The 26,109-nt window shown below is 44.4% G+C and overlaps 1 non-coding gene across 1 annotated transcript; it reads right to left on the minus strand.

The window, feature by feature from the left end:
- Positions 1-24,846: 24,846 nt before the first annotated feature.
- Positions 24,847-24,920, minus strand: TRNAN-GUU (transfer RNA asparagine (anticodon GUU)). Its single transcript has one exon. It is a non-coding gene; the product is annotated as a tRNA-Asn (tRNA).
- Positions 24,921-26,109: the final 1,189 nt, after the last annotated feature.

Below are 26,109 nucleotides of genomic sequence, written 5' to 3' on the forward strand. Positions count from 1 at the left end.
GGAAGAAAGAAGGAAACCAATCTAGCAGATATCCTATTGGGTCTTCATATGCTTATTAATCATTTGGATATCTTCTTTTGGGATGGGCTTTTTAAAATATTTCTGCTCATTAATACACTAGGTTGTTTCTCATTTTCTTTGTGATTTATAAGAGTTCTTGATATATTTTGGATGAGTGTTTTGTCAGATACATACATTGAAAAGAATCATTTCTGGTCTGTAGATGGCCTTTGCATTTTAATGAATGGATGCTAGGATCATGACCTGAGCCGAAAGCAGACGCTTAACTGACTGAGCCACCCAGGCGTCCCTTCATATACATTTTAAAATTGGTTTGCCATTTTCTTCACAAATACCTACAGCAATCTTGATCAAAATAATATTAATTTGTTCTCCTAACAAAACTGAGGCTTGCAATCAATGAACATGCTACCTATTTCTCTGTTTACTAGTCTTCTTCAGTTTCTCGCAGCAATCGTTTTTAGGGGTCTTGGGTCTGCTTCATTTTTATATATTCATAAGCATTTAATAATTTTGGATGTTACTCTCGATTGCGTTTTACTGATTTCATTTTCTCACTACTAATTGTCCCTGCAGAGAGATACAATAGATTGGGAAATCAACTTATTTAAGGTATAATTTAGGTACAATAGACTGCATGCGTTTTAAAGCATACAGTTAAATGCTATTTGATAGATGTACACAATAATGAAACTTCTGCTACAGTCAAGACACAGGGCATTTCCACTCCCTCACAACCTCCCTTGTGCCCCTTTGTGGTCCATCACTGCCTCTAGCCTCAGACCCAGGGAACCATCAATAGTAGAGATCACTGCAGTTTTAACAACTTCATATAGCTGGACATACATATAGATACTCTTTTATGTCTGCCTTCTTTCATTCAATGCAGTGCAATGATTTTAATATTCATCCATATTTCAGGGCACCTGGGTGGCTCTGTCAATTAAGCGTCTGTCTTCAGCTCAGGTCCTGATCTCAGCATCTTGGGATCAAGCCCTGCGTGCGGTTCTCTGCTCCCCACGGAGCCTACTTCTCCCTCTCCCTCTGCCGCCCCCCCTGCTTGTGCTCTCTCGCTCTATCAAATAAAGAAATAAAATCTTTAAAAAAACAAATTCATCCATATTCACACATGCACCAATACTTCATGACATCTTTATTGCTGGGTAGGATTTCAAGTGTTTCGTGTTTGTTTATACATTCATCTGTCACTGGACTTTTGTGTCACTTCCAGTTTGGGGCAATCATAATTGGGGCATAATAATAAAGCTATTACACACATCCACATGCTGATCATTCTGTAGACGTATTGTGTAAATACCTAGGATTGGAATGACTGTCCATAGGATTTGTATTTGTTTAATCTTATAAGTAACTGGGAGTTAGCTTTTCAAAGTGGTTGTACTATTTTTCATTCCCACAGCTATATGAGATGTCCAGGTGTTTTATGTGAGATTTCAGACTTTCTGACTTTAGCCATACCAATAGATACGCAATGATATCTCATTGTAGTACTGACTTCTTTCCCTCACGACCAATGAGTTGTGCATCTTTTCATGTGCTAAGGAACCCTTCATATATCTTGTTTTGTGAAGTTTCTATTCAAATCTTTTGACCAATTATTGTATTGTGTTGATTAACTTATCAGACTATATGATATCTAATTCTAGAGAATAGTCCTTTGTAGGAGATAAACATACTTCTCTATTGTGGCTTCCCTTTATGTTCTCTTAAGGTTGTCTTTTCTTCGAGAGTTCCCTATAGAAAGATAAAGATAGATAAGTTCATTTTCGTACCCAAAGAAATAATTCATTGCCTACTTGAAGCTTGCAAAAACATACGGTTGAACTTTTTGGAAAATATAAAAAACATTTATTGAATTGGAGGGTATGAAAGTTTTTGCTTTTGTAATTTAAACTGTTTCAACGGGTACATTGAGATATAATTTACATGCAAGAAAGTGTATATAATTAAAGTCTAAAGTTTAGTACATTTGAACATATACATGCATCACCCAGATAGTGGATATATTATCACCCCCAAAAGTTTCCTTGTGCTCCAGGCAATTCCTCCCTCACATTCCCACCTCAGGAAACCACTGATTGGCTTTCTGTTACAATTGAATTATTTCCAATTCCTAAGGTTTTATATTTTGAGATCATATGCTATGTACATTATTTTGCTTTGGTATTTTTTTGCTCAGAATAATTATCTGAGCAAAAAATAAAATCTTTACCCATTTTGTTATGTACGTTAAGAGATTACTCTGCTAAACCAAGTAGTATTCCATGAGCTAGATACGCCACAATTTGTTTTGGTCATTTACCTGTGAATGGATTTGAATGGCAATTAAAAATAGAGTTTCTATCAATAGATTTGTATGAATAGATCTCTCTCTTTTTTTTTTTTTCATTTGAGTGGAATGGTGGTGGCCTATGGTAGGGAGAGGTTTAATATTTTGAAGAATGTCGCAGCTGTTGGGGTGCTTGGGTGGCTGAGTCGGTTAAGTGTCTGACATAGATTTAGGCTCAGGTCATGATCTCATTGGGGTGAGATGAAGCCCCAAATAGGGCTCCATGCTCAGCGGGGAGTCTGCCTGAGATTCTGTCCCTCTGCCTCTCCCTCTGCCCCTCACCCCACTCACTTTGCTCCCTCTCACTCAAAGAAATCCATCTTAAAAAGAAAAAAAAAGATTTCCAAACTATTTTATAGAGTAGTTGTAGAATTGAACATTCCTCTCAGCAGTGTATGAGAATTCTAGCTCATACATATCCTTGCCAATACTTGGAATGGAAATTCTTTTCATTTTTGTCATTTTAATTGGCAGATAGTGGTTTAAATTTGCATTTTTCTAATGACTAACGACGTAGATCTTGTCATGTTCTTATATGCCTTCCATATATATTCTTGGCTGAACTGTCTTTACAAATCTTTTACCCATTTTATGATTTTCTTATTTTAAAGGTTTTATTTATTTATTTGAAAGAGAGAGAGAGCAAGAGCGGGGGTGTGGGGTGGGGTGGGGAGGGCAGAGGGAGAGGAGAAACACACTCCCCTGTCAGTGGGGAGACTGACAGAGGGGGGCGGGGCTAGATACCAGGACCCTGAGATCATGACCTGAGCCAAAGGCAGCTGCTTCACCAACTGAGCCACCCAGGCACTTTTCTTTTACCCATTTTTAAATTGGATTGTTTGTCTTCTTCTTATTGTCTTTTGAGAGTTCTGTCAGTGTTCTATTAGGAGACCTTCATTAGATATGTAATTTATCAATATTTTCTCCCTATGTGTGACTTGACTTTTCATTCTCTCACCAATGTCTTGTGAAGAACAAAAGTTTTAAATTTTGACTAAGTCCAATGTATCAATTTGTTCTTTCATTAATCACAATTTTGGTATCATATCTAAGAAATCATTGTCCCGGGGCTCCTGGGTGGCTCATTCAGTAAAGTGTCTGCCTTCGACTCAGGTCATGATCCCAGAGCCCTGGATCTAGCCCAGCATCGGGCTCCTTGCTCAGCAGGGAGCCCACTTCTCCCTCTCCCTCTGCAGCTCCCTTGCTTGTGCTCTCTCTCTGTCAAATAAATAAATAAAATCTTAAAAAAAAAAGAAAAGAAATCATTGTCCAACTTAAGGTTATAAAGATTGTTTTAACGATTTATTTACTAGGGCGCCTGGGTGGCTTGGTTCGTTATGCATCTGACTTCGGCTCAAGTCATGATCCCAGAGTTCTGGGATTGGGCCCCCTGTCAGGCTCCCTGCTCAGCAGGGAGTATGCTTCTCCCTCTCCCTCTGCCTGCCCTTCTGCTTGTGTTCTCTCTATCTCAAACCTTTTTAAACAAAGATTTTATTTATTTAATATGAGAAAGAGTGACAGAGAGAGAGCAAGTGGGGGGCAGAGGGAGAGAGGGAGAGAAATTGAAGCAGACTGCCCACTGAGTGCATAGCCAACTCTGGGCTTGATCCCACAACCCATGAGATCAAAATCATGAGTCAGATGACCCACCCACTGTGTCATGCAGGTGCTCCTAAAGATTTTTCTACTATGTTTTCTTCTAAAAGTTTTAACATTTTAATGTTTCTACTTTGGCCCTTACTCTCTTTTAGGCTCATTTCTGGATGGTGTGAGTTCTGGATCCAATTTTATCTATTTATTTCTTTTCATATGCACACACATATGTCATATCCATATCCATGTGTTGAAAAGATTACACTTTACCACTTGTTGAAAGATTATACTTTTTAAAAAGATTTATTTATTTATTTTGGGGTCGAGGGGCAGAGAGAGAGAGAGAGAATCCCAAGCAGACTCCCTGATGAGCATGGAGCCAGATGGGCGGCTAGATCCCAGGACCCTGAGATCATGACCTGAGCCAAAATCAAGAGTCAGACATTTCACCAACTGAGCCACCCAGGTGCTCCAAAAGATTATACTAGGTCATTTGTATTCTTATATGAATTTTAAAATCAACTGGTCACTTTCTATCAAAGATACAGGCCGAGGTTGTGAGAGAGATTGAATTGAATCTATTGATCAAATGGGGAAAATTGATGTTTGAACAGTATTGAATCTTATGACCCACGAATAAGGAATTTCTCTTCATTTTCTCTGGCTTCGTTCATTTCTCTGTGAAATATTTTGTGATTTTCAGTCAGATCTATCCCTCAGTATTTCATGCTTCATGCTCTTATTATATGATATCACTTTTCACATTTCAGTTAGGCATTGAGCTCACATAAAACACAGCTGAGTTTTATATACTGATGTTCTATCTTGATACAAACAAATGCATTTCAGATTCCAGCTAGATCTGGCAGTGACCATTTCTTTGGAGATTTGGGTATTTGTCAGGTGAGAAGAATCTTATTCCATTCACTTGGACTTTTCTCAGCAGCCCAAGGAAAAGGAATAACCCAACCCAAAGCAAGTTCTGTGGCTGGGCAGATTGTACAGAGTCTAATGGACCAATGCATGTGAAATATTGTGTATGCTCAGTAATAGACTTTCCTTGAGTGTCGCCATTCAGTTGGTAAGGCTGCCAATTTATCTTGTGTTTAGCTGCAATACCACAGTTGCAAGATTTAGAGGCCAATGTTCTCTCTTATTATGTAATTTAGTCTTCAGTCATCTATTCCCACATGAGGTACTGCCAGAAGATTTAGATTGGTGTGCAATGAAATATCCATCAAATACCATGAATTGTGCCCAAGTCTGGTCCGTCTTATTTCTATGTGATCTATTCTAAAATGACACCAACAGCATTTAAAAAATAGTAGCAGACTGAGGGAGTTTGGCTGTCTGACTCAGTTGCCTTAGGAGACAATGGCTCTGACTCCAAATCTGAAGTAGGTGTCCACTCCCATCAGTCCGGAGCCTCGGGTCCTGATTCTGCAACAGAATCTGTAGTCCTTTGTGTCAGCTTCATCCCCCAAACCAAGAGTAAATGATCTCTGGTTTAAGTAAAGATTGGTGTGTGTAGCATATTTATGTTACCTCTTTAGGCACTGAACTTAACATGCTATCATGTAAAGCTTGCTCACCTGTGTGACTCACAAGGTCACATTCCCAGTGGCTCAGGTGACATGTCTCAAAGAAACCAAAGCATCCATTCAGTATTAGGTGTCTCTCCTAAAGTTCACCCTTGATGGGCTAAAATGTGACTCACAAACAGCTTGAAATGTGTTTGATTTATGTTTGTCTAATGGTTTTCTAAAGTCCAATTACCCAAATGACTTTGAGGCCAGTGTTTTGTTTTTTTTTTCCCAATGCTCTGCCTTTTTGACAGGACCCATGAGTCAATATAAACACAGATTTATTCCCATTTGTTTATAACCAACCGATCATTGTGTACATGACATATAGTTCTATAAATTCCTTCTTTTACCTGTTTACTTTCGGGTGTTGAGATAATATGATGCTATTCGCCTCTTCCACTGACATCCTGAATTACAATTCTGCTCTCTGTTTAAAAAAAAAAACAAAAACAAGAAAAGCTGCTTTACCTGGTTATTCATCAAAGTCATCATAGGATGTGTTTAAATCTGCATCTTTGTGAACATCATTACTTTTTAAAGATTTTATTTATTTTTGAGAGAGTGAATGTGAGCTGGGAGAACAGAGGGGAGGGAAAGGTAGAAAGAATCTAAGTCGACTCTGTGCTGAGCACGGAGCCGAATATGGGTCTTGGCCCCACTACCACGACATCATGACCTGAGCTAAAACCAAGAGTCAGACACTTAACTGCCTGAGCCACTCAGGTGCCCCTTGGTGTTTCTAAGAATAGAAAAGTCATTTTTGGCTCAAGCCAATAGTGGGTAATCTGTGAAGATATGATTGCAGATCATGGACTAAATATTTAGTGTCCAATGAATCCAAAATTCTGCTAGAAATGTTTTCCCAAGATTGTGTAATGTTACTACGAGCCAGCTCACCTGTAACTTCCAAAGCCCCCAACCTTTTTCTCCAAGACCTAGGGGATACTGTCACAAACTCAATGCAGCCCCTTCTTGAGCCACCCTTCGAGTGATCTGTTTTATGGCATGACCCAACAGGCAGAGCAACTTTCCAACTTCTTATATGCGTTAAGGGCCTCCTGTTTCTGTTACCAATGCAAGTAAGTGGTTTGCTTTGTTATTTGGCATCTAGAGCCATGATTCGGGTCAGGTTGGTTTCCCCAGAAGTCACTAGGTGCTGTTAAATGCAGTAACTTTTCTCCCACTACACTACACTTGACCCCACTCCTGTATTATATTCCCTAAAACTTCACTTTCTGAGTAGATCCTTGACCCTTTCTCTTCAAGGCCAACCCAGGCAGCATTGCTAAGAGTATTATTAATATCATGTGGCTTCAGATGCAAGGATCCCCTACCCTGGCCCTTCCTGACCTTAGAGCAGAACTATCTGCAGTAAGAATGGACATCTCCAACCCTTATCCAAACATTACGATCCCTCTCAATCCACACTTACCTGGAGGACATCCACCGTGAGGGCAGCTCCTAGGTCAGAGCTAGGTGTCTGGAGCAGAGCCTCATGGTCACATCCTCCTCCTCGTGGTACTGGTGCGTCCCAGCAGTATGAACCAAACCCAGTTCATCCTGTGGGGCTCCTCGGCAGGTGCACAGGTTCACCGTGGACGAAGTTACTCTTCCAAACTCCTTGCTCAGCTCAGGCTGCTCCTTGCAGAGTTGGATGCTGCTGTATGCATTCCTCAGTTTCCCCGGATTTTTCTGAACTCAACTTGTCCTTATTCTTACCTCCTTTGGCAACCACCTGCTCCACCATTGCCTTGTCCTTCCTGGGGTTATTCTCATCCTCCAAACCTGCTGATTTTCTGTCTCCCATCTGCTCCCCCTTTTTTCTGCTTTCAGTGTGGGCTCAGCTCAGGCTCCTGCAGGAGACACACAGAGAAGGGACCAAGTCATGTCTCAGCTGCAGTCCCCAGGGCGGATTAACAGGCACCTCAGTCCCTCATGCACTCACAGAAACTGAGCAGGAAGGAACTTTGGAAAATTTGAATAACAACCTTATCATACAGATGAGGAAGCTGAGACCCAGAGAGATTAAGAGATTTTCCCAAACTCCTTCAACACTCGATGGCACCAGAGCCCCCCCACAGGCCTTGGCTGCGAGCTTTCCTGTGGAGGCTCCTTAACACACCCTCTAGAAACCCACATCTGAATTTCAGGGGACACCAAAATTAAAAGTTCAGCTTCAAAATAAATAAATAATTTTCAGGAGACTTTGGATCAAATGTTGGTATTTCCACTGTTAAAAACAAGGCCTTTCTGGGGTGCCTGGCTGGCTCAGTCACTATGCGTCTGCCTTCGGCTCTGGTCAAGATCCCAAGGTCCTGGGATCGAACCCCGCATCGGGCTCCCTGCTCAGTGGGAAGCCTGTTTCTCCCTCTCCCACTCCCCCTGCTTGTGTTCTCTCTCTCGCTGTGTCTCTCTGTCAATTAAATCAATAAAATCTTTAAAAAAAAAAAGAAAAACAGGAAGGCCTTCTGGGGACAAATCTTTTCTCCCAATTATATAATTCTGTTACTTATATTAACTTTTAAATCACTGGCTCAGGGATTAGGATCACAGAACACAAAAGTGTTAAATAATACTTATCATAGTCACAAATAAAATGTACTTAGGTGATTATGTATAAAATATCTGACTACTGTCCCCAAGTTCTTTTTCCTGAGAGCTGGCACTGGGTCTGCCTGTTCACCCCATGTCCCCAGTGCCTCCACGAGAGCCTGCAGGTGAAACATTCAGTCAATACTTGTCAAGGGGATAAATAACTGTTACCAGCAATAACGAGCTTTTACTGATCTCCAGTCCCAACCATCTTTCCATTCAAACCCAATGCCGGTTCTGGGCTGAAGCAATAGCAGCACAGCCTTCAGAAAAGAAGTCCAAGATGCCAATAGCAGCTTCACCACATGTCACATATGCTTTCGTGGATGATTTAATTATCTCTTTGAGCATATTTATCTCGTGTATGATAGAAAATGTAGAACAGAACTCCGAGAAGGCAGCACGAACCACTGGAATGTTAGATGGGAAATGGGATCTCATGCAGCAGACAGGGGTCCCGTCCCTGGGCACCAGCTGCAGAGCTAAAAAACACCTTCATTAGATTCACTGTGGTGCCTGTTAGAATGCCCTGGGGATAAGGCCCACGAAGCTGCATTTCTGATAAAACTCCAAAGAGATTCTCACATATGGAAAAAGCCCGTTTTAAACAAAGCGCGGAGGATGGAGACTCTGAAAGACCCAGTGCTCACATCCTTCACCCAAAGTGGCTTTCAATGGAGAATGGGGACATTTCTGGGAAGGGCTCCTACCTGATGTGGGTCCTGCTTCCATAATTTGGGTTTTTAGGGCCTCTGTTTCCCTGTAGGTTTCCTCCTCTGCTCTAATTGCTGGGGGACGTCAGCCCTCATAGGGGTCATTTCTTTATGAAGACCTCTGGCATTTATTCTCCTTCTGGAGAAGAGACAGCAGAGATCAGGTCTGGGGCTCCACAGTTCTAGCCTTCCTCCTAAGCCACCTGCGTAAGCTGAAAGCATCATGACAGATAGAAATGAGGTCAGGGAAGAGGATCCCAGAGGAGTGAGATGGTGAGGGCAGGCCCCCCTCGGAGAGAGAACCACAACAAGGTCACTATCAGACGTGTTCAGATGGGGACGACATACCAACCATTAAGGGGAGGATGCTGTCATGAGAAGGAAGAACCAGAGGCCTGTGAGAGAAAGAAAAAAAATAATAATAAATTAAATGAAGATGTAAACAAATGGGATCCCAGAGGCAAAACCTCATGTCACGGAGGATTATTCCTGGGTCTTGAAACCTAACCAAGGAATTCCTGCTGAAGTTTGTTCAGGTGGATTTCCAAATTATTTTGGATCAGTGACCTTTTTATACCTTCCATTTTCCTTCTCTTTGGGCTGGAATCTGAATGAACGTTATCCTTACTGTCTCACTATTGCACATGGGGGGCAATCAATTGTTCTGTAGTTTCACAGGTCTACAGAGGGAGGGTAATTGAACCCTGTGCTTAATGGACACTCTCAGGAGTCTCATCCACACCTGATATAAATGATTTAGATGTGATTTTGGAATTTTGAGCTAATGAAATTTACACGACATTCTTTTTTTACTTTCAAACGATGCTGCCATGGGATGAAACTTTGGAAACCTTAGGGGTAAGATAAATGTATTTTGCATTTGGAAGGGACATGTATCCCTGAACCCAGAGGTTGGGCTATAGTAAAGAGGAGTTAAAATTGTCTCCAAATATGTCTCCCCCAAATCCCTGAAACTTGTTAGAGTGATGAGATATTGCTCCCATGATGTTGTTGTTATATAGCATGGCTCACTTTAAGATAAGGAGATTATCTGGGTGGGACAGATCTAATTGCATGACTCCTTAAATATGAGCGATTTGTCTGGCTGGCAGGAGAAGACAAAATCAGAGTGAAGCATGAGAAGGACTCAGTGCACCATTACTTGTCTGACAATGGAAAAAGCCTCATGAGAAAAGAATAGAGGTAACTTCTAGAAGCAGAGCATGGCTTCTGGTTGACAGCCAGCAAGAAAACAAGGACTTCAGTCCTACAACCACAAGCAAATGAATTATTTTATTATTTTTTTAAATTAAATTAAATTAAATTTTTAATTTAAATTCAATTAATTAACCTACAGTGTATTATTAGTTTCAGAGGTAGAGGTCAGTGATTCATCAGTCTTATATAATACCCAGTGCTCATTACATCATGTGCCCTCCTTAATGTCCATCACCCTGTTACCTCATCCCCCCACCCCCTTCCCCCTAGCGACCCTGTTTGTTTCCTAAGATTAAGAGTCTCTTATGCTTTGTCTTCCTCTCTGGTTTCGTCTTGTTTTATTTTTTTCTCTCTTCCCCTATGATCCTCTGTTTTGTTTCTTAAATTCCACACATCAGCGAGATCATATGATAATTGTCTTTCTCTGACTGACTTATTTCGCTTTGCATAATACCCTCTAGTTCCGTCCATGTCATTGCAAATGGCAAGATTCCATTTTTTAATGGCTGTGTAATATTCCATTATATATATATATATATACCACATCTTCTTTATCCATTCATCTGTCAATGGACATCTGGGCTCTTTCCATAGTTTGGCTATTGTGGACGTTGCTATAAACATCAGCGTTTATGAAGGCTAAGAAGCCCCATGATCTACCATTTGTAAGCTGTAGACCCAGAAACCCAGTGATGTCATTTCAGTCGTGAGTCCGAATGCCTGAGAACCAAGAAATCCAATGGTATAAATCCCAGTCCAAGATCAGGAGAAGGCACTGATGTGCCAGCTCAAGCAGAAAAGCAAAAAGGAAAAAAAGGATCAATTTTCCACTTTTTCTTTTATTCAGGTCCTCAAATAATTGGATGATACCCACCCATATGATAGGAGGCAACCTACTTAACTAAGTCCATTGATTCAAATGCTAATTTCATCCTAAACATCCTCACAGACACACCCAGATATAATGTTTAATCTGAGCACCCTTTGACTCAGCGAAGTTGGCAGATAAACTTGACCATCGTATATATGTTATTTACTTTAAAAAAATCGGGGCACCTGGGTGGCTCAGTCGGTTAAGTACCTGACTTCAGCGCAGGTTATGATGTCAGCGTCCTGGAATCAGGCTGGGTTTGGCTCACCGCTCAGCAGGGAGTCTGCCTGTCCCTCTCCCTCTGCTCCTCTCCTTGCTCCTGCTCTCTCTCAGGTAAATAAAACAAATCTTTAAAAAAAAATCAAACTAGGTTTCTACCCCAACACGAAAAGAACTTGGAAGTCATCACTCTCATCCTTACAAGAAAAAAAATGCTGACAAAATCGATGACTCTTCTTAGACCAGACAGGTGAGGTCATAGGGCATGTCACCCCCAAAAGTAGAGAGACTGGCTAACGCAGGGAATCACAGCTTATTGGGAACAGAAGCTACTGGACCTGCAGCTAGCAGAAACCTTCAGTGGTAATTGACAAACTGAGTGTGGAAGTGCTTGAGAGTTTAAAATTCCTGGGTGCACACATTTTGTGAAGTTTTACCTCCAGGAACCTGAGCAGGTTCTCCTGGTGAAGATTAGGAAAATCCCCAAAGGACTGACACTACCAACTTCAAGGTGATAAAGCAATAAAGCTATGCTAATCAAAACAGTCTGGGGGGGAGAGGAAAGATGGCGGAGGAGTAGGGGATCCTATTCCAACTGGTCCCCCAAATTGAGCTGGATATCTACCAGACCACTCTGAGCACCCACGAAATCAGCCTGAGATGTAAGAAGATCTGGATCTCTACAAACAAAATATCACAGGCGGTTGGTTTCGAGGTACGAAGCGGGGAGCCGTGATTCCGGGGGAGATATCGGAGGATAAACGGCAGCGGGAGGGCGCCTGGCTATGGGGATCCTACACCTCCGATGAGCGACAGCCTTGCGCGCTGGGGACTGGCACAGACTCGCAGACCGGTAGCGTCAGGGAAAGGACTTTAGGGCAGCCCCCGGGGCGGAAACCCAAGCGGCGGGGTCGAGCCTGCGAACTGGGAGCGGCTGGCGGTTTTAGAAGCGCAAAGGGCAGAGACCTGCCCGGACCTGGAGGCAGGACTGGGAGCGCTGCAGAGGGGCGCACAACCCAGGACGCTGCAGTTTATAGCAGCACAGACAGAAACGGAGACGGTGTGGCCTGGAGAGCTCACTGAAGAACAGATTGTGGTCTCTCTGCTCTGAGGCAGAGGGTTGGAAATGGTCTCTTCTTCTCTGACTCGCGGAAGAGACCCGGAAAGCCACCAGGGAGAGCCGCCAGAGAACAAAAGCCCCCAAAACTGGTTCCTGCTGAGGCCATCCCCCGCCACAGGGTGGCAGGGCAACTCCGCCCAAAGGGGTTGCCTGAGTAACAGCGGGGCAGGCCCCTCCCGCAGAAGACAGGCTGGGAAAACAAGAGGCCAGCAACCCTAAGGTCCCAAGGAAACAGGTGCATCTTGCTTGGGTTCTGCTCAATAATTTGGACTCTATACATTCCCTTAAACACCCATCAACAGAATGACTAGGAGGAGGAGCCCCCAAAATAGAAAAGACTCAGAGATTATGACTTATGCCACAGATTGACAAATGGATGCAGATATAACCAAGATGTCGGAGATGGAATTCAGGCTAGCAATTGTGAAGACAATGGCTAGAATGGAGAAATCAATTAATGGCAACATAGAGTCTCTAAGGGCAGAAATGAAAGCTGAATTGGCAGAACTTAAAAATGCTATCAATGAGATCCAATCCAATCTAGATAATCTAATAGCTAGGGTGACTGAGGCAGAAGAGCGAATAAGCAACCTGGAAGACAATATAATAGATAAAAAGGGAAAAGAGGAGGCCAGGGAAAAACAACTCAGAATCCATGAAAATAGAATTAGAGAAATAAGTGACACCATGAAGCGTTCCAATGTCAGAATCATTGGAATCCCGGAGGGAGTGGAGAGAGAGAGAGGACTAGAAGATGTATTTGAGCAAATCGTAGCTGAGAGCTTCCCTAATCTGGGGAATGAAACAAACATTCGTGTCCTAGAGGCAGAGAGAACCCCTCCCAAGATCAAGGAAAACAGGCCAACACCCCAGCACGTAAGAGCAAAACTTGCAAATCTTAGAACCAAGGAAACCATCTTAAGGGCAGTTAGGGGGAAGAGATTCCTTAGGTACAGAGGGAGGAATATCAGAATAACGTCAGACCTATCCACAGAGACCTGGCAAGCCAGAAAGGCCTGGCAAGACATACTCAGGGTACTAAATGAGAAGAACATGCAGCCAAGAACACTTTATCTGGTAAGGCTTTCATTTAGAATGGATGGAGAGATGCAGAGCTTCTACAACCGGCAGAAACTGAAAGAATATGTGACCACTAAGCTGGCCCTGCAAGAAATATTAAGGGGGGTTCTATAAAAGGAGAAAGACCCCAAGAGTGACATACAGCAGAAATTTACAGGGATAATCTATAAAGACAACGTCTTCACAGGCAACATGATGACAATTAATTCATCTCTTTCAATAATCACTCTCAACGTGAATGGCCTAAATGCTCCCATAAAAGAGCACAGGGTGGCAGATTGGACAAAAAAACAGGACCCATCCATATGCTGCCTACAAGAGACTCATTCTGAACCGAAAGATACATCCAGACTGAAAGTGAAGGGATGCAGATCCATCTTCCAGGCCAGCGGACCTCAAAAGGAAGCTGGGGTAGCAATTTTTTCACCAGACAAATTAGATTTTAAACTAAAGTCTGTAATTAGAGACACAGAAGGACACTATATCATTCTTAAAGGGTCTATCCAACAAGAAGATCTAACAGTTGTAAATATCTATGCCCCCAACACGGGAGCAGCCATCTACATAAGCCAACTGTTAACCAAAATAAAGAGTCATATTGATAACAATACGTTAATTGTAGGAGACCTCAATACTCCACTCTCAGCAATGGACAGATCATCTAAGCAGAAAATCAACAAGGAAACAAGAGCTTTGAATGATCCATTGGACCAGATGGACCTCATAGATATTTACAGAACATTCCACCCTAAAACAACAGAATACTCATTCTTCTTGAGCACACATGGAACTTTCTTCAGAATAGACCACATACTGGGTCACAGATCAGGTCTCAACTGATGCCAGAAGACTGAGATTATTCCCTGCATATTCTCAAACCACAATACTTTAAAACTGGAGCTCAATCACAAGAAAAAAATTGGCAGAAATTCAAACACTTGGAAGCTAAAGACCATTCTGCTCAAGAATGTTTGGGTCAACCAGGAAATCAAAGAAGAACTTAAACAATTCATGGAAATCAATGAGAACAAAAACACATCGGTCCAAAACTATGGGATACTGCAAAGGTGGTCCTAAGGGGGAAATACATAGCCATCCAAGCCTCACTCAAAAAAATAGAAAAATCCCGAATTCACCAACTAACTCTACACCTTAAAGAACTAGGGAAAAAGCAACAAACGATGCCTAAGCCACACATTAGAAGAGAAATAATTAAAATTAAAGCAGAGATCAATGAATTAGAAACCAGAAACACAGTAGATCAGATCAACGAAACTACAGGTTGGTTCTTTGAAAGAAGTAATAAGATCGATAAACCACTGGCCAGACTTATCCAAAAGAAAAGAGAAAGGACCCAAATTAATAAAATTATGAATGAAAGGGGAGAGACCACGACTAACACCAAGGAAATAGAAACAACTATTGGAAATTATTATCAACAACTCTATGCCAAGAAACTGAGCAACCTGGATGAAATGGAGGCCTTCCTGGAAACCTATAAGCTGCCAAGAGTGAAACAGGAAGAAATTGACAACCTGAATAGGCCAATAACCAGTAACGAGATTGAAGCAGTGATCCAAAACCTCCCAAAAAACAAGAGCCCAGGGCCTGATGGATTCCCTGGGGAATTCTACCAAACATTCACAGAAGAAATAATACCTATTCTACTGAAGTTGTTTCAAAAAATAGAAACAGAAGGAAAACTTCCAAACTCATTCTATGAGGCCAGCATTACCTTAATCCCCAAACCAGGCAAAGACCCCATCAAAAAGGAGAGTTTCAGACCGATATCCCTGATGAATATGGATTCCAAAATCCTCAACAAAATCCTAGCTAATAGGATCCAACAATACATTAAAAGGATCATCCACCATGACCAAGTGAGATTTATCCCCGGGATGCAAGGGGGTGGGGGGTGCAACATGCGCAAATCAATCAATGTGATAGAACACATTAATAAGAGGAGGGAGAAGAACCATATGGTCCTCTCAATTGATGCAGAAAAAGCATTTGACAAAATACAACATCCTTTCCTGATTAAAACTCTTTAGAGTATAGGGATAGAGGGAACATTCCTCAAGTTCATAAAATCCATCTATGAAAAACACACAGCAAATATCATCCTCAATGGGGAAAAACTGAGAGCCTTTCCCTTAAGATCAGGAGCACGTCAAGGATGCCCACTCTCGCCACTATTGTTCAACATAGTACTAGAAGTCTTAGCAACAGCAATCAGACAACAAAAAGAAATAATAAAAGGTATTCAAATGGGCAAAAAAGAAGTCAAATTCTCTCTTTTCACAGATGACATGATACTTTATGTGGAAAACCCAAAAGACTCCACCCTCAAATTACTAGCACTCATACAGCAATTCAATAATGTGGCAGATACAAAACCAATGCACAGAAATCAGGTTGCTTTCTTATACACTAACAATGCAACTGTAGAAAGAGAAATTAGAGAAACGATTCCATTTACAAAAGCACCAAAAACCATAAGATACCTCGGAATAGAGGTAAAGGATCTATACTCTAGGAACTACAAAAGACTCATGAAAGAAATTGAAGAAGACACAAAAAGATGGAAAAATATTCCATGCTCATGGATCAGAAGAATAAACATTGTTAAAAGGTCTATGCTACCCAGAGCAATCTATACCTTCAATGCCATCCCGATCAAAATTCCAATGACATTTTTCAAAGTGCTGAAACAAACAATCCTAAAATTTGTATGGAATCAGAAAAGACCCCGAATCGCCAAGGAAATGTTGAAAAAGAAAAACAAAGCTGGGGGCATCATGTTGCCCAATTTCAAGCTCTATTACAAAGCTGTGATCAGCAAGACAGCATGGTACTGGCACAAAAACAGACATAGAGACCAATGGAACAGACTAGAGAGCCCAGATATGGACCCTCAACTCTATGGTCAAATAATCTTTGACAAAACAGGAAGAAACATGCAATGGAAAAAAGACAGTCTCTTCAATAAATGGTGCTGGGAAAATTGGACAGCCACATGCAGAAGAATGAAACTCGACCATTGTCTAACACCATTCACAAAGATAAACTCAAAGTGGATGAAAGACCTCAGTGTGAGACAGGAATCCATCAAAATCCTAGAGGAGAACATAGGCAGTAACCTCTTTGACATCGCCCACAGCAACTTCTTTCAAGATACATCTCCAAAAGCTAGTGAAACAAAAGCAAAAATTAACTTTGGGACTTCATCAAGATAAAAAGCTTCTGCACAGCAAAGGAAACAGTCAACAAAACAAAGAGGCAACCCACAGAATGGGAGAAGATATTTGCAAATGACACCACAGATAAAGGGCTGCTATCCAAGATCTATAAAGAACGTCTCAAACTCAACACTCAAAAAACAAGTAATCAAGTCAAAAAGTGGGCAGAAGATATGAAAAGACACTTCTCTGAAGAAGACATACAAACGGCTAACAGACACATGAAAAAATGTTCATCATCATTAGCCGTCAGGGAAATCCAAATCAAAACCACATTGAGATACCACCTCATACCAGTTAGAATGGCCAAAATGGACAGGGAAAGAAACAACAAATGTTGGAGAGGTTGTGGAGAAAGGGGGAACCCTCTTACGCTATTGGTGGGAATGCAAGTTGGTATAGCCACTTTGTAAAACAGTGTGGAGGTTCCTCAAAAATTTAAAAATAGAGCTACCCTATGGTCCAGCAATTGCACTCCTGGGTATTTACCCCAAAGACACAGATGTATTTGAAAGAAGGGCCAGATGTACCCCAATGTTCATAGCAGCAATGTCCCAATAGCCAAACTGTGGAAAGAGCCGAGATGCCCTTCAACAGATGAATGGATAAAGAAGATGTGGTCCATATATACAATGGAATATTACTCAGCCATCAGAAAGGATGAATACCCAACTTTTACATCAACATGGATGGGACTGGAGGAGATTATGCTAAGTGAAATAAGTCAACCAGAGAAAGTCCATTATCATATGGTTTCACTTATTTGTAGAACGTAAGGAATAGCATGGAGGACATTAGGAGGATGAAGGGAAAAATGGGCGGGGAATTGGAGGGAGAGATGAACCATGAGAGACTATGGACTCTGAGAAACAAACAGGGTTTTAGAGGGGAGAAGGGAGGGGGGATTGGTTAGCCCAGTGATGGGTATTAAGGAGGGCACGTAGTGCATGGAACACTGGGTGTTATACGAAAACAATGGATCGTGGATCACCACATCAGAAACCAAAGATGTATTGTATGGTGACTAACATAACATAGTAAAATTAAAAAAAAGAAAAGGAGAGGAAGATGCTTTGGAAATTTCTTACAAAACAAAACATACCCTTACCTTTGATCCAGAAATCACAGCCCTAGGTATTTACCCAAATGAAATGAAAACTTATGTTCAAGCAAAAACTTGCCGATGAGTGTTTTTAGCAGATTTATTCATAATGGTCAAAAAGTGGAAGTAACCAAAATGTCCTTCGATTGGTGACTGGATAAACAAAGTGGTACATCTATAAAATGGTATTTAGCAATAAAAAGAAATGAGCTATCAAGCCATGAAAAACATGTGGAAACCTTAATAATACATAGCATTAGGTGAAAGAAGCATACAATAAAGTCTACAGACTGTGTGAGTCTAACTATAGGATGTCCTGGAAAAGGCAAAACTATAGAGACAATAAAAAGATGAGTGATTGCCATAGGTCTCTGATGAGAGGAGGGATAAATAAGTAGAACGCTGGGACTTTTTAGACAGTGAAATTATCTTATATGATACTGTAGTGGTGGATTCATGACATGCAGGTGTCAAAACCCATAGAGCTATATGACAAAGAATGAACTCTAATGTAAACTACCAGCTTCAGTTAATACCGTGTCAATATTATTTCATCACTTGTAACAAATGTACCACAGTAATGCAAGAATGTAAGGGGAAATTGTGTGAGGGAGAACATGGTGCCTATGAATTCATTTATTAATTTACCTGTAAACTCAAATTGTTCTTTAAAAATAATGTTTATTGATAATAATGATAATAAAAAAGAAAGGATGCGACCCTCTCAAATCAAAGTGTTCCTGGCATGCTGTAATGATGTGGTTAACACTGAGCATTGAGGTTCACTAACCTAGAGTCTGACCAGTTGGCGATTTTGATGCCTGTGCCTTCAGCCTCTGGCCCCTGCAGTTCTCCTGGAATCCAGATGTCAGATCAGATAGGTCAAGGTGGCCTTTGTGCTCTAGATGGCACAAAGGGACCAGCGGCATCTGATAAGGATGGAGAGAAACCATCAGACGGGGCAGAACTAGATGAATTCAGAGACTCCCCTGCCGCCTCCCTTGCACCCGTAAATCAAAATGCGGGTTGAGGTGGGGGGACTGACAGCGGCTGGGTGAGATCTCGGCCTGAAAGATAAAAGCTGCTGGAGAAGCTTTGGTAAATTTTGAGAATCCGAAAGCCAGAAAATGTGTTTAAGTAAAGACTAGAACTTCGGACGATGGGCTTGAACCACTAATCTTTCCACTGACAGCCATAGGCGTTGATTACACGACTGAGACCAGGTTATTACAAAATCTCAGTGTTGCGGTGGGTGAGAACTTGCTGCCCAACCCCTGCATCCTCTGCTTAAAGCACATTCAAAACCCGCTGGCGCTGGAGACATTGAGTCTTTTGTTTTTTTTAATATTTTATTTATTTATTTGACAGAGAGAGAACACAAGCAGGGGGAGTGGGGGAGGGAGAAGCAGACTTCCCGCTGAGCGGGGAACCCGATGAGGGGCTAGATCCCAGGACCCCGGGATCATGACCTGAGCCAAAGGCAGCCGCTTAACCGACTGAGCCACCCAGGTGCCCCTGGAGACATCGAGTCTTGATGTTGGGCACAGTTTTGGGGCATCGATACTAGCAAGTGAGCACTTGATGCCCCATGACAGGCCCAGGGGTCTCCCCTCACAGCCTCCCCGCTCTAAGTGATGACCACAGGCTCATAGGCTGAAGTCATCCATTTGCCATTCTTCCCTGAGAGGCACTCGTCCAGCTCACCGCGAATTCCACAGCCAGGATAGGCGCCGTGGGAAGGACACGAACCGGCTTTGTCCCCCAACTTGCTGCCTGCTCTCGGTGCCTCCAGAGGAGGGCTCCACCAGGCAAGACCTGGGGTCTACTCACCATGCAGCCCCTGTGCACAGCAGGGCCTAGCACCCAGTAGGCACCCAATAGATGCTCGGTGAAGGATGCATTCCGCTGCATGGTGCTGGGAGGGACCAAAAATTTCACTGTGGCCTATCAGATTTTAGTCCTAGAAAAACCCCAGAATGGGAGGATGTGAAACTTTCAAAACTGGTTGTCTTTTAAAATTGGCAGCTGAATCACGTTAATGTCCCGATTGTGGAAACGTCTAGACGGTACCACCTGGAATTGCACTGAGCTCTCCACCCAGGACCTTGCGGCAACCTCAGCCTGTGGGGACGCCAGCGGGCGAAAGGGTGGAGAGAAAGGTGAGGGTGGGACAACCAGGTGAGAAGAGAGAAAAAACGAGAGAGAGAGAGAGAGAGAGAGAGATGCAGACACAGCCACCGACGAAAAACCCCAGGAGAAAATGCTGTCACCTACTTACACCTGACCACACCCCCACAGGTCCTGGGTGGCGAGCCTTGCTCATGGGGTGGGGTATAGGGGCCCTGACAGCTTCCGTTCAAATCCGATTCATAATAGGGAGAGGACTCTCTGTCTTGGATTGAAGCCGGCAAGGCCGTCTGATTTTACTCTTCGGACCGGGAGCTCTCCCTGGGGCGAGGCTGCGTTGGACACACCTAAAAAGGACAAGGAAGTGTGGCGAGGCGCTGAGACTCAGCCCCAAATCCTCGCATAGGGACTGGGCAGCGCCCCTAAGAAGGAGGCCCAGAGGGCGCGGCTCCCGGGCTCCCGAGCTCCCGACAGCGCCCGGGAGACAGGCGGGACAATTTCTTCGTAAGCGCCTGGGTTCGAGTGGACCTTCGTCTAACTGGGAAATTGGATTGGTTTTCTTAGGACACGACATTGCAGCATCCTAGGTGATGCGGACGCAAAGACGCCGTCCCTGAGGGGACCACAAGGAGGCGCCGTGGACCTTCCACTTCAAAACGCCTTGCTAAGGACGAGGTAGCCCGCGGGTCTCAATTCCGAGGGCCTTTGCGGGTCAGATTTAGCTTGCGGAACGCGACGTAACCTGTTGTGGGTCGCCCCAGGGACCGAGTCGCCTTAGAGCAGCCCGTCCTGCCCAGACCTTGGGGACTGGCTATGGACCCTCAGCCATTCCGCTGGGGCCACCTCACTCCGCCTCCTCAGCATGGACCCCCAAAGTGTCCTGACCAGAGAGAAACGTCTTCCGATGATCGTCCTCTCGGACTGGGTAGCCCTTTCCTCCGCTGGCCTGGAGAGCGGTGGTTTGAAAAACCGGGAGCGAGGAGAAGGAAAAGGAGCAGTAGCCACGAAGGAAGGAAAGGAAAAGATTCAGGGAGCTAGAGAAAATGGGGGGTGAGGAAGACAGCAAGAAAGACGGGAAGGAAATAGGATCCAGGAATGGAATGGGAGGGGGTGGAATCCCGGCAAGTCCCAAGTCCCCTTCTGAGGATCACCAGAGCTCCCAGGGACAGGTGCGAAGGGAAGGCAAGGAACACTTGTTTGGGCTTGGTTGGTTGGTTCTGGCAGGAATTCTACCGCGGGGCAGGAAACTAGTCATCCAGGCGGAGCAGGTACACCTGGGGGAGGCCTAAAAAGCCCGTCCCTGTGGCTAACCCGCAAAGGGACTTGATCTCGTTCCCCGACACGCGAGCCCAGCGAGCGGCAGGGAGAACGTGAGGCCCGGCGACTCCCGGCGGGTGGAGGAGCCGAGCTCCAACCCCTGAGGCGAGAAGACCCCGGCGGGAGGCGCGTCCCGGGCACGTCCGGCGGATGAGGGCGGGGTGTGCGCACCTCTGAGAGTCAGGGCGCCTGCCCCGGGTGGTCCCACGGTGTAATGGTGAGCACTATGGACTCTGAATCCAGCGATCCGAGTTCAAGTGTCGGTGAAACCTTCCCCTGGGGGCCAGGCCGCAGCCGCCTTTTACTCTCCTTTCCAATACCCAGCGAGTGGCACGTGCCTTCCCGCTCCCGCTGGTCCCCGTCCCGGGGAGGGAAACTCCGGGGGCGTCGCGCGCCCCTCCCGCGCCCCGGTGGGCGCCTCGCAGCCGCGTCCCCCGCGCTCCGCCGCCGCCGCCTCGTCAGGACCCGGGGAAGGAGAAGCCCGCGTCTCAGAGTGGCGGCCCCCCTCCCCGGCCCCGACACTGCGGCCACAGCCGGGGCACCGGGCCAGTGCCGCCGCTCGTCGGGGTCCCCGTCGGGCCTCGGGGTGAGAGGCGGCGGCTGTGGCCACTACATCCTGCACCGCGAGGGGCGTCCCGTCAGCCTGCACGGGTAGAAAACGCTGTCAATGCGAAACAGCGTTTCGTACCTCCGTCGTGCGGCGGCGAGACTGACGTTTCGGGTCCTGGGTCCAAGCACAAGGTTGGGTGCCTTTCATTTCATTTTCCTCGGATCCTTTCCCGCCAGCTGTCAGAAGAATCCCGAGTCTCTGTTCAGGCCAGTAGGGGTCGCAGTTGTCCTAAACTTTGTACTTGAGTGTGGGGCGTCTCGGGAAACCCTAAACCGCGGGAAAGAGAGATTCTGGCTGGGGATTCTCTGGGCCTCAACTGCGGCCGCCCTCGGGGCTCCTCCCGGGGCGAAGGTGACACGAGCCAGGGCAGCTCCGCGTCCTGAACCGCGCCCCCACCCCCACCCCTTCCCGGCGAAGCCGCCTTAGGACCGGACATGATGGAAACACGCTCGGGAGAAAAATCTGGTCACAAGTTCTAAAGGACCGCATAGCCAGTGAAAATGTTCGCCGCCAAATCTCTCTTAGTTTTGGAACTTCCACCGGTTTAAAGGACTGTAAACTACAACTGGTTTTCAAGGGCTCCCTTTGAGGTTCTGAAAAGCAAGCGGGTGAGGGCCCGAAGGCGGGAGGGGAGAAACGGGAAAGCGGAGACTGGAGGAGAAAGGAGATGGGAAGGGGAAGGAGCGGGATCCGACGGCGGGGAGCCGGGCTTTCGCCGCTCCGGGTCAGTTGCCGCTTCTGGCTCACTCTGGAGCGCTCCTGCGCTTGGACTGAATCTCGTGGATCTCACCCCACGCCACCCCCCGAGAAGTTTGAAGAACGTGTGTGCCTGGCGTTTTCAGTAATTGTGGAATCGGAGTAGGAGGGTAAATAGACCTGCAAGTTATTGGGAACCAAGTTAGGACCTTGTTGAATTCCTTAGCGTTCACTGGCAAGTAGCCTTTCCCTCCCTTCTCTCCCCTTGCAAGACGACTGCCGGCAGGACAGGCTTGGAGAGGGTCGAGGCACCCAAGACCATGAAGATTGCCAGGGACTAGTTCTTTGCTGGACATGTAGTGGCTGAGCAGACTGTGCCCTTCCAGAGCGTGGAGTCTGGGGGTCTGGCCAGGAGACTGAGCAAAGGGACCAGTCAGGGTTAATCAATAGGCTTTCTGCAAAGCATCGCAGACATTCCTTTTTGACCTCCGCCTTCTTTACCAGAGCGATTCTTTTAATGGAACTGCATTTATCCATAGATTTTAGTACCCCTATCTGGCCAACTATAGCCTCCTCACTCCCTACCAAGACCTGAGCTCCAGACTTTGCTTCAAGGAAAAGATACCCTTCTTTTATTTTCCCACCTGAACTGCTCTAGTTCAAGCCCACTGTCTGCCTGGTGACCAGGACAGTCCCTCACTGGTCCCCTCAGGTTAGGAAGGGCAGATGCTCCTCCACTCCAGCCCCTCTGCAGCCCCATAGATATGTATGGCTTCAACCCATACAAGCATATCCAAGGGCTACGTCTCTCAAAACTCCTTTCCCCTCACCCTGGATCCATACTCTACTACATACATCCATTGCAGAGTGATATAGTTTTCTTCTTGTCCTTCCTGTTGCTTCCCAGCACCCCAGCATTTTTCTTTTTTGTTTTTGGAGTTATTGCTCCTTTCTTGGATAATGTCTTCTTTGTACTGTTCATGAAGGTGCTCTGCCCTCATTTGGTCAAGGAGAGGGCATTGACCCAAGCTCAACCAAGCACATCCAGTACTTCCCTGGAATATGCAAATAGAGGAGGGGGGATGACCAAAGAGTAAATACACCTCAGATTTATCCACTTGAAAAAAGAGTCCCTGAAAACACTGGTCTTTTGTTCCTGCTATTTGTAACCTGTGTGGCCCAACTGTGAATATAGAGCTTACATCGTTAAAATAATGTAACAATTGACCCATGCAATTATGATACAAATATACTGGAGGATAAAGCAAGAGGAGGTGTGTTTGGGTGTGGGGGTGATAATAGAGGAGTATGTGAGAATAATGCCTACAATTTGAAAATCAAGGAGTAGTAAAGGGGGGGTTGCTGTTTTCCTAAATAAACTTATGCGTATATATAACTTTGATAAAAATTTGTCCCCAATACAAAATAATTCCTTTGCATATATGTACATATTATAAATTTAAAGTTTATTGTTTGTATATTGAATATAAATTTTTATGTAGTCATATTATTGGCTCTTTTCATGGAAGAATTCTGGGTTTGGTGTCTTGCACAGAACATTTTCCCACTGTAGGTCTTTAAAAATGTTAGCAAAAATAGGTTCAAACGAAATGGTAGGGAAGTACTATCCAATTTTGGCAAAACATTGGAGAAAAGAATATTCTCATAAAATGCAGGGAATATGACCTGCTACATTTTCTTTTCAGGGTAATTAGGCAGGAATTAGCAAAATTTGATCTGACAATTCCATTTTCAGGACTCTGGAGAGGAGACGAGTGATGACAGATATCTGTATAAGGCTGTTCCCTGCAGTAGTATGTGTGATAATAAATACTGGAGCCAACTGCATGACCATCAATTAGAGACTGTTTGAATAATGACTCATTTATATCAAGAAGGATCTTAACTAAAAATAACAAAGCAGGTAATGAAAATGCTGATGGCAATGGACTGGTAAGAGCTAATGTGTATTGAACATTTGCTTCGTGAGAGTCATTGGCTACATGCTTTCCCTACACATCTCATTTAAACTTTGGACAACCCAAATACTCCATTTTACTAATCTTACATATAAAATTGGAAGAAAAGTCTATAACTTTTTCGGACTGATTAAGTTTCCCACCCAGAGCCTGTGCCTTCATCGTGGGTGTGACCGGGGTTCTCTTGTTCTCCATTTTAGGGATTTACAATGTTCCGAATTCGCTACACTGTAAATCAGCCTCTGAAAAGTAGGGGAAGATGTAAAGGCGGGTGTAGATTAGGTATGCTCTGGAGCTCCAAAACTTTTTCCTCAAAAGGGCACTCGATGCTGGTGGTGCCTGGGAAATAAAAGCATAAATTTGGTATTCCAAAGAGATATAGACTTTGAAAGCCAGCTCGCCAGAAAAACAAGCGTCCCTGGGTGGGCTTGAACCACCAACCTTTCAGTTAACAGCCGAACGCGATAACCGATTGTGCCACAGAGACACTCGGTAAAGCACTGTGTAAGCTGTTGGTCAATTGTGTTATATACGTAATGGTTTCGTGTTCCTCAAAATCTAGTTATAATAGAAATGAATCCTGGGAATATAAGGCACAACATGAGGGCTATAGTTAACCCTGCTGTATATATACTATATACTATAGTATATTTAAAAGTTGTTAGGTAGTTGTTATGAGTCATCAAAAGGAAAAAATACATTTTAAAATGTTTTTATCTATATGAGGTGATGGATGTTCACCAAACTTGTGGTAATCATTTCACAATGTATGTAAGTCAAGGCATTACGCTGCGTATCTTATATAACGTTATAACTTATAAAGTTAAAACTTATTTCAATCTCAATAAAACTGGGGGTGGGGGAAGTATATTATACATAATGATCTCATTGTACAGAGGTACAGAGAAGTGTTCTTTGTGCCCAAGCTAGGCACCCTCAACTCTTCTGTTTTGCCTAACCTCCCTCCCCGCTCCAGAAGCCTGAAGGCGCAGGAGACATTTGAGGCCAAGAGTCCTGTGGTTACCTAAATTTGGGCGATGACTTGGAGCCCGAAGAAGCGGAGAACTCCCAGGATCAAACATCAGGTGCCCGGGTGACAACCGCAGCCTCTCGGTTTGAAGTCATCCATTTCCAGTTCTTTGCTCCACTTGCCCTGTCCTGCTCCTCCAAGTCCCTCCAGATCTCGGGGCGGGCGGGCGGGCTGGCGTGCGCGCGTGTGAAGAACGAGAATCAGCTGTGCCTCCACCGCGCTAACCCCCTGGATGCCTCTAGATGTGATAACTCCATGGGGTCAGGGACCTTGGGTTTCCTCACAATGCAGCTCCCTCGCTTACAATATTGCCTGGCACTTAGTAGGCTCCCAATAAATGCTCCGTGAAGGAGTCCATTCCGCCGCAAGGGCCTGGAGGGGACAGGAAAGGCACCAAGAATTTCACCTTGAACTATTCATTTTAGTTCTGGAGAATCCCCTGAATGGGAAAACGTGAAAGCCGGCCATTTCTAGATATGTTTATACTGGAAACTGATTTAGAACCAGGTCAAGGTCCGGATCGTGGAAACATCTAGAGGACAGACACCACTTAGAACGTCACTGAGATCCCCACCCAGGACAGTGCGGCGGCCTCCGCGTAGGGGACGCGGGTGGGCGCAGGGAGAAAGGTGACGAGGAGAGCTGA

The sequence above is a fragment of the Mirounga angustirostris genome, unplaced genomic scaffold (genome assembly GCF_029215605.1).
Source record: "Mirounga angustirostris isolate CCGP_5_RB_7025 unplaced genomic scaffold, mMirAng1.0.hap1 SCAF_4, whole genome shotgun sequence".
In the NCBI taxonomy this organism is placed as follows: Eukaryota; Metazoa; Chordata; class Mammalia; order Carnivora; family Phocidae; genus Mirounga; species Mirounga angustirostris.